The sequence below is a fragment of the Schistosoma haematobium genome, chromosome 1 (genome assembly GCF_000699445.3).
Source record: "Schistosoma haematobium chromosome 1, whole genome shotgun sequence".
Classification (NCBI taxonomy): Eukaryota; Metazoa; Platyhelminthes; class Trematoda; order Strigeidida; family Schistosomatidae; genus Schistosoma; species Schistosoma haematobium.
Genome location: NC_067196.1, coordinates 91,048,756 through 91,058,488, shown reverse-complemented (window position 1 = coordinate 91,058,488; position 9,733 = coordinate 91,048,756).

Below are 9,733 nucleotides of genomic sequence, written 5' to 3'. Positions count from 1 at the left end.
AAATTCCTAGAACATCTGCCGATATAACTTGCTCCACAGGAGCAGTTGAATTGATAGATACTGATAGACTGATACCGCGCGCTACGGACTGGACGTTACTTTCAGGCCGAGGTTTTTAGTTTCACCTTTCTAGGATTCTCGCATAGCTGGATGAATTATTTTTTCTTGGAATTATGGAAAATAACTCTATTCTTAACTATTAACATATAAACTGTGAATTTCATGCCATATGATAAGTTCTGAGTTCAACTTACAGTATTTATGATCATATTCATACAATAATTCATAATCATATGATTACATATATTCATTTTGACTATACGATCAAACTATACTTTGAAACCGTATATAATCATATTTGACGAAGATTTGCATTTCATATCTGTATTCTATTTCTTAAGGAATATATGATTATATCGTATTTGAATGCTTTAACCCACGTACATTATGTATCCACAGGATCTATTCAAACCTCTACCTAATATCAAGAAATATATATAACCGTGTATGTTTAAGGACTGTATTCACTATTTTATTAACTATCATTTAAATCGTATTTGGATACTATAAATTATTTCATTTCCGAAATTACCTGTCCAATTCGGTGAGTCTGTCATAGTTTGTTTTTTTGACAGTGTTTTTTTCCAAAAAGCTGTTTCATATATTTGTTCAAGAAGCAACATAATAACTTTAGACGGTAATAATCTTCTAAACTACTTATCTCTGCACCTCCTAATTTTTACTAATACGGACTTTCAGTTTATATATGTATCACATACCGTACTTTTTTTGATTGTTTGATACTAATTATCGACATTTCTAAATTACTTTACTATATAAGGCTATCTTTCGTGTCATATATGTTAAAATTTATACAACTTGCTCCTTTATATTCTATTTTGCCTCCACACAGATACTGACATAAATACTTCATCTCCACTACTATCTTCCTGCCATTGTCATCTTTTGTTTTTAACACCACTAATCCTCACGATACATTCACTCTTGGTTAAAACATAGATTTTGATTTTTAGACTAACTTGAGCCCTCGGAATTGATTTTTTCACCCCTATTTCCAACATTCTGTTCAAACCACTTGCTATACGTCACTTTATCATGTCACAAAAGAAAATGAAGACCCCTGCTCCTAGGCGTCCAGCCAAACGTAGGAAAACGACACAATTTAACACCTCTACCGATACGATTTCCAACAGTTTCAACGAGACGTGCCACTCCGTTCATCCGGAAGCAGACAGGCTTTTACCAGTTGTCTCCATTCCAGACATGTTGAAAACTCTGATGGTAAACAGTGATGATAATCGCAACTGCAACTATATGGATGCTATAAAGAAGTTGCAAGTAGACATGAACATTCTCAATCCGCTTAAATATCTCATCAACCCCAACCTCACAGAGACTCCAGATCAAATGAATGACATAAATATTTTCCTAGATCGTGTTGCATCAGAGGTATTTGAAAGAATAAGACGATCTAGCAATGCAATTGTGTTTAATATACCGGATACACATGCCCTTAAAAATATCAAATCTAGTCTGCTTAGAGCCAGCAATATGACACACGTACCATGTGTATGCACAAGATTAAAAAGAAGTCATCCTGGTATGCACTCACCGATCTTGTTCAAATTCAACTCATCTGTAGACGCCAGTGAATTTTTAAATTCCTCCAATTCATTGAGACAAAAACAGATTTTCAAGGATATTAAGACTCTTCCGGATAAAACACCATGCCAGCGAAAAGCAGCAAGAGATAACTACAGACCATCAGCTTCAAACTCTCAAATGCATCATAATCCTAATGGTTGTAACGTTAAGTCCGATTCTAAGAGGACGTCTAGCTTAACAACTTTGCCGCCACCAAAAAACTCTTCTGAATCTCATAAAGTTCAAAACCCAGAAGAAAGTAATCCCGATGTAGGTGGTGTCCATCCTCTTAAGAATGTTGACTTAGATTCAACCCGAACTAGTTGTGCTGATGACGAATGAGATGACACAGTCCAAACCCCTGTTAGCGCAACACCCAGTTACAGTAACTGTGCAAAGGATAACAGAAAAACTAATCATAACATTCATATAACTGACCACGCACTTAACGTTGATATATTCGAACCTCGCAAACCATCGCAAGTATGTTTAACAGCAAACAATCCTCTCCAACTTATGAAGAAGCCGAAATCAACCACAAACCTTGGAAATAAACGTCTTAAACACGTTACCCATACGTCAGGTATAAATAGTTATCTGAATTGTAATTGGCCACTTGGTCACAACCATAGACCTGATAGCCTTCTTGGTCCGGCTCCCAATATGTACAGTATCCCCTTATCAGATGTTATATCCAATAGCAATGAAAAGAATTTATTTGTAATTCCGCCGGCTTTCCTGCCGGCAACGGTAAACATATTTCACATGATGACAAAGTGGTTGAATCTATTTCCCCTCGCAACACGACTCTTACCTTAGCTAATCCTATGAGTATTCATGGAACTACCAATTGCGATTTATACTCTAACCTGCTTCACTATGATGACTCTGAGTTTCTTATTCTTTCGTTCAATGCCCGCTCTCTGTCTAATAAAATTATTCATCTTAAAACTCTTTTATTCCTTGTTAATCCAACCATTGTACTTATTACGGAAACGTGGTGTAATTCATCTATATCCGATCATTCCTTGAATGTAGATAACTACGTTTTCTTTAAAACCGATAGATGTTATGGAATAGGAGGCAGTACAATTATCTATGTCCGTTCAGACATTCAAGCGTGCAAATTTGAGGATAAATCCCTTGATGCTATAGACGACTCCACTTGGGTTACTGTAAACTGTGGATCCCAAAATTATTTACTTGTGGGATGCATATATAGACCACCTCATGCGGATACTAAGTTTGACAAATTACTAACAAACATATTTTCCATTGCTTCGCACCAACCGCATACTTTTAAAATCATCGGAGGCGATTTTAACCTGCCAAAAATTACATGGGGCTTGACTCCGGTACCAGGTCGATATAACAAGCTAGTTGAAACATTAGAAATTTGTGGATGGGTTCAACAGGTCCGAAAACCAACCAGGGGGAATAATACACTTGATTTAATGTTCACAATCAACATAGACTCTATCTCAGTACATACCAGTCATGAGTTTTTTATGAGTGACCATAGAGTTGTATTGGGTATTATTCACTCTTTAAACGCCATAAATTGAACTCAAAAGCTTCATTGATGTACCAAAGCAGACATTTTGATCAACAAACATGGAAACGGACTGGAACTCTCATTCAATGTTTACCATGGGAAACTTATTTTACCACAAATAATGTTGACAGTGCGCTTTCCAATCTATACCACAACCTGATATATTGTCTTGACTGCACTGCTCCAGTTATTGGCCGTGTGGCTTATAATGCTAATAGGGGCCAAAATACTTTTAAAAGAAAGCTGAGGAAATTAAAATGCCGCTACTACGAGCAGAATGATGTGTATGCACTTCAGAGTATACTTAAATTAATCAACAGAAATGCTTCATCTAAACGTAAGTATTTTATGAATATAGAAAATAAAGCTCTACGTAGTAAAAGCCCAGAATTATCAATACTTCGGCTTTTTAAATCCCGTGTAAAGTCGAATTCCCTTGGCACGACTAAATTCTTCATAGTTAACGGAAGCATTGTTAACGACCCGAATACTATATGTGAACAATTCAGCAAGCACTTCTCGCAGTGCTACAAAACTGGAACTGGAAACTCCATCATTACATTTCCAATGCTGACATCCAGACATCTGTCGAAAATTGATTTTACACCCTCCAACATCAAGCAGGCCATAGCTGCCTTGAAAAAGTCTTATGATGGTGGACCTGATGGGATACCTTCACCATTTGTGAAATATGGAAGTAGAGAATTTCCACTATTTTGTTTGAAACTTTTCAATCTATCTATGGAATATGGGACCTATCCATCTGTATGGAAAACATCCCTTATCACCCCTAGATTCAAAACAGGACCACTTAGTGATATTATTAACTGTAGGCCAATTAATTTGACATCCGTGCTCTCAAGAACCATGAAAAAAAAATCATCCACAAACAGCTATCATCATTTTTACTTTCGGCTAGTCTGATCAGCCCCTCCCAACACGGGTTTATGACTAAACGCTCATGTTTAACATCGCACCTGGAGTTTTTTGATCAAATTACCAAGAGAAGAGATGTTGGTCAGTCAGTGATAATTCTTTACTTCGATTTTAGTAAGGCTTTCGACAGTGTCTCCTAAAAACTTCTTCTTTTAAAACTCTCTTCATTTGGCATACAGAATCCCCTTTTATCTTGGCTCAAATCTTTTTTAGAAGAACATAGCAAAATCGTTCGCTTTGGATCTTGCTACTCTAAACCTGTGAATGTAACCAGTGGGGTTATACAAGGAAGTGTGGTTGGTCCATTACTCTTTCTCCTTTTTATCAATGATGTGTGTTCCCTCTTTCAGTATGGCAAGCCTTTTCTTTTTGCTGATGACCTGAAAGTAGTTTATTCGTTCTCTTCTCCCATGAAAGAAAGCTATATTTCAGCGGTAATCCAAGAGGAAATAAACAAGTTGTACGAATGGACTATTTCGTGGAATATGCCACTTAATGTTCACAAAAGTGGATTTATTCACATTGGTCGCTGTCTTAACTTAAATCTGACTGTACAGACACATACACTCAAACCTCTTAACACTGTTCGTGACCTGGGTTTAAGATATAGCAACAGTCTGAACTTTTCTGAACACATTATATCTCAAGTATCCAAAGCTAGAAAGCTGATCGGATTGATAATGATAAACTTCAATAATATCGAATCGAGATTGTTACTATACAGAAAATGTATCTTACCCATTCTTGAATATGGTATTTTAGTTTACAGTAATTGTAGACATACTGATCTGATTAGAATTGAAGGTGTTCAAAGAAGGTTCACTAAAGCTGTTCTGGGGTATTCCGATCACAGAGACTATCACCAAGGATGTCAACAACTCAACTTAGAGCCTCTTTGGATCAGACGTATCAAATTAAATCTTGTCTTTATCTACTGGCTTATTAACGGTATTTCCTACTCTTCGGTATCCACCCCTTCATACCTTATGATATCATCCCACAATCTACGCAATAAGGAGAATATTCTAGCGATTCCAAGAACCCACACAAACTTACGTCAGAATTTTTTCCTTATTCGCTACTCAACCATGTGGAACAGACTGCCAGTGAACCTCCGTTGCAGTGAAACTACAACCCGGTTCAAAAGTCTCCTTGACGATTTTCTTTCCGAAAGTGGATTATGTCACCTATTGAATATCAATGTATTCAATAATGATTTATACAAACAAGGTCCGTCATCCATTTAATTGCTTGAAAAGCAAAATAAAACCTTTGAATCTTTCCACATCTATTTTATTTTATTTCTATTTATCTTAGTATATGAAGTCTGCTTATGTTCATGTTTATCATTATTACCGTTATTAATATCATTATTAGTTCCCTGACACATTAGATATTCTTTTTGTATCTTCTTATCCATCTAAACATATTTAACTCCAGATTGTCCTTTAAAATCAATTTTGACTTTCATAGCATCAATCTTAATTATTATTGCACAAATATTTATACTAATATCCGGTTTCACTCTGTATACTATTACATAAATCTAAATGTATTCATCCGAGTGCTTTAACGGATTTTTGTTCTATTTTTTCAATTGCTGGTTTCCTTCTGAGGTTGATATTCATTACACAATTATTATTCTTATCATGGATCAAAACTTTTCACTAAGTGTTCACTTCTTTTCACCCCATTCTTTCCCTCTAAATAAATATTATTCTTAAGATTACGAAGTTTGTAACTAAGACAATAACTTGTGGTACACTTAAATTAACTTCTCAGAGCCGTTTTATCTTTACTATGCATATATGTCTCATACACATTGATATTTTATTATCCTTTTCATTTAATTGCTCGAGTGTTCTTATCTAGTCCGTACGCTCGTTACAAAGGATAAATGTATCATCCATATATCGACAGTACAATGAAAACTTATCGAGCAATTCAATACAGCTCACCCGTCCATAAAATTCACATGTGAAAAAGAAAATGGGGGTAAAATAGCCTTCCTAGATGTTCTGCTTACAAGGAGAAAAGATGGATCGCTAAAAAGAAACATAAACAGGAAAATGACCTGGACGGGTCAATATACTAACTTTTTCAGTTTCGTTCCTCTACAACAAAAAAGGAACCTTATCAAGACACTACATCATAGAATCAAGACTATATGCACTGTGGATACGATTGAAGATGAAACAAAGAGATTGTTTACAACCCTGAAAGAAAATGGATATCCAGAGAAATTTATAAATAAAAACTTAGCCAATAAAAGACAGCGTAGAGAATGTCCAACAGTAAATAGAAAGCCTCTATATATACGCTTACAATTCAGAGGGGACGCGCCGAGTAAAATGTTAAGACTTAAGTTAGGTAGATCAATTCAAAGGACTTTCAACGCAGCCAAACTACAACTAGTATTCTCCACACGACCAATAATCACTCCGAGGTTGAAAGATAAATTACCTAGACTAGCCACCTCCTTCTGTATCTATCAATTCAACTGCTCCTGTGGAGCAAGTTATATCGGCAGATGTTCTAGGAATTTGTACATTCGGGCTCGTGAGCACCTACCCGTGTGGTTAAGCAAAGGTGTTGTCAAAACTGTTAACAGCTCCATCTTAGACCATTTAGTCCAAACAGGACATACAGCCAACATGGAGCAATCTTTTGCAACAATCTATCGTGTCAACAGCAGTCTACCTAATTCCGTCAGACTGCGAATCCTACAGACGGCTGAAGCAATTGCTATTCGGATCAAAAAGCCAGAGCTTTGTATCCAAAAGAAGTATGTTCAGCCTCTCCTTTTACCCTGGCCAACTAGCTAATAATCAATCTTATAATGTGGTGACATAATCTGATTAATGTTCATTTTATGTCCCAAACTTATTATTATTACTATTATTATTATTATTACTATTATTGTCTTTACACTTGATAAACCCTTTTTGAGGAATTTATTTAATATCCACCCCTGAACCTACTATATTTGACCTGATTATTTTACATATTACGCAATTTCCGATTTGTAATCACAATATTCTCTCGCTCTCTCTCTCTTACCCCATGTTGACCATATTTATTCTGATAATTTATCTCACAATTTCATTTCGCTTATAAACTGATTCAAGTTAACACTTCATATTAGTCAGCCCCAACATTAACGATTTTATTTTTATATAACAAACAATTCCTGACTCACATATTACCATTTCCAAATGATGATGTATTTTGCCTTAAATCTGGCCAATTTTATGGATTATTAATCTGGATTTATAAAGATTATTTATTATTTATTTATTTGAACACGTGAATATTGGTACAAGAGAGCTCCAATATATATTCGCCACACAAAACAATGAGAGTTCGAAGAGAAGTAGAAGGAAAAAAAACTAAGGAGCGCAAAAGATAAAGAGAACAATGACGAAGAGATTGGAGTAAGGTAGTGTGGTAGTAACGACGGAACGAAAAGGTACAATCAGAAGAAATCTTTCAGGTAAAGGAGACATAACCACTTTTCATGAAGAAAGTAAAAGAAGGTTACAGCAGGATCGCCACTGGCTTCTATTCTGAGACATATCTGATAACGTCTCTAGCCACTGTGTAGCACCATCTCTCAGACCCCAACCAGGGAGTCGCGAAGGTCCCACAGAAGCCAGTCCTTTGCAGCTTTCTTTCATGCCACGACATCATGTCATGCACTGACCACCTCTCCTCTTCTTCCAACCAGTCCCAGAGTCGGCAAATAATGCACGACGTGGAATTCTCTGGGACGACATTCGGAGAACATGTCCAAGTCACCGAAGTCGGTGTTTCAAGATGGTGACACCAATTGAATTATCATCTCTGTGACCGAACACTCGATGCCGAACCTCTGCATTACTAACATGATGTTGCCACTGAATGTCAGCAATCCTTCGGAGACAGCGATGATCGAACACAGAGAGTCGTCTAACGTCCTCAACTCGGAGAGGCCAGGTTTCACAAGCATAGAGCAGAACTGCTCTCACCGACGCGTTGTAGATCCGGCCTTTTACAGCCAGACTAACATCACGAAGGCGCCAAAGGTGGCCCAGATTGGCATAAGCCGCTCTGGCTTTCACTATTCGTGCATTGATCTCATCACTCACACTCCCACAAGCACTTATGCAGCTACCCAGATACACGAACTTCTCAACTACGTCTATCTGCTCACCTTCCAGGGTGAGTACAGGATTGGAATCCTGCCAGTCTTGTAGAAGTACTTTGCACTTCGAAGGTGCAAAGCACATACCATACCTACGGACACTGATTGCCAACTGATTAAGTGCGGATTGCATGCCTTGGCATTATCGCACAGTAAGACAATATCGTCCGCATACTCAAGGTCGAGAAGTCTTTCTCCAGGCAACAGGTCCACACCACCATTACTTACATTCATCAGAACTGTTTCCAGAATGTCATCGATGGGAAAGTTGAAGAGGAATGGTGAGATTGGGCAACCCTGCCTAACCCCACTGCTCGAATGGAACAATGGAGAGAGCTGGTTGTATGCCCTCACTCTGCCTGAGGTGTTTTTATATAGGGCTTTCAGGATGTTAATAAACTTCTCAGGCACACCCTTCTTCAATAGACAATCCCAGAGAACAGTCCTATCCAACTAATCGAAGGCAGCCCTGATGTCAAGAAACACTACGACTGCTGGCCTTTGATAAGTATGGCGGTGTTCTAACATTTGGCGGAGGGTGAAGATATGATCAATACATCCTCGACCAGAACGAAACCCAGACTGCTCCTCGTGAGTCAATCTTTCTCGGGTTTTGAACAACCTACGAAGTATGACGGAAGCCAATAGCTTGGACGCAATCGGAAGTAGACTTATCCCCCGATAGTTGTTACAGGAACGACATGAACCCTTTTTAAAGATAGGGACAACTATCAACTCATTGCATGACGTTGGTACACACTCTAGTTCCCAAACCTTTGTAAGCAACGTCGTCAATTTATTAGTCAAAAAGTCACCACCATCTTTAAAAAGAGCCGGAGGTAAGTCATCTGGGCCAGGTGATTTGTAATGCTTCAAGAGTTGGAGTTCCTTGCGGACTTCCTCCTCATTTGGTGGATCAGTCGTCACCGGCCATGGAGGGCAGGACAGTCTGACCGATGTTGCCGGAGCAGCAGGCTAGTTGAACTGCCCTTCGAAAAATTCTGCCCATCGTCCAAGACGTCGATGGATGTTAGTGATTGGCATCCCATCATCCTCGCACATTGTTTCACTCACACCAGACTTCTTGCTGCCAGTGGCTCGGATGAGCTGGAAGAGCTTCCGGTAGTTACCAGATGCAGCTGCTGCTTCCAGCTCATTAGCACGCATCGACCACCAGGCTTCTCGGTCCTTACGCAAGCTTTGCCCAATTTCCTTACGTAACATCCTTCGTTTATGGTCAAACTCACGGTCACCCGGAGTAGACCGACGGGCTTCAATGAGTTGTAAGGAACCTGGAGAAACCCAGTGCTTAAAAGCGGAACGTTTCGCAAACCCACAACTGACTGTTCCCGCCATTTTCATGGCGTCATGCAATTGCAACCAATGCTCATCTA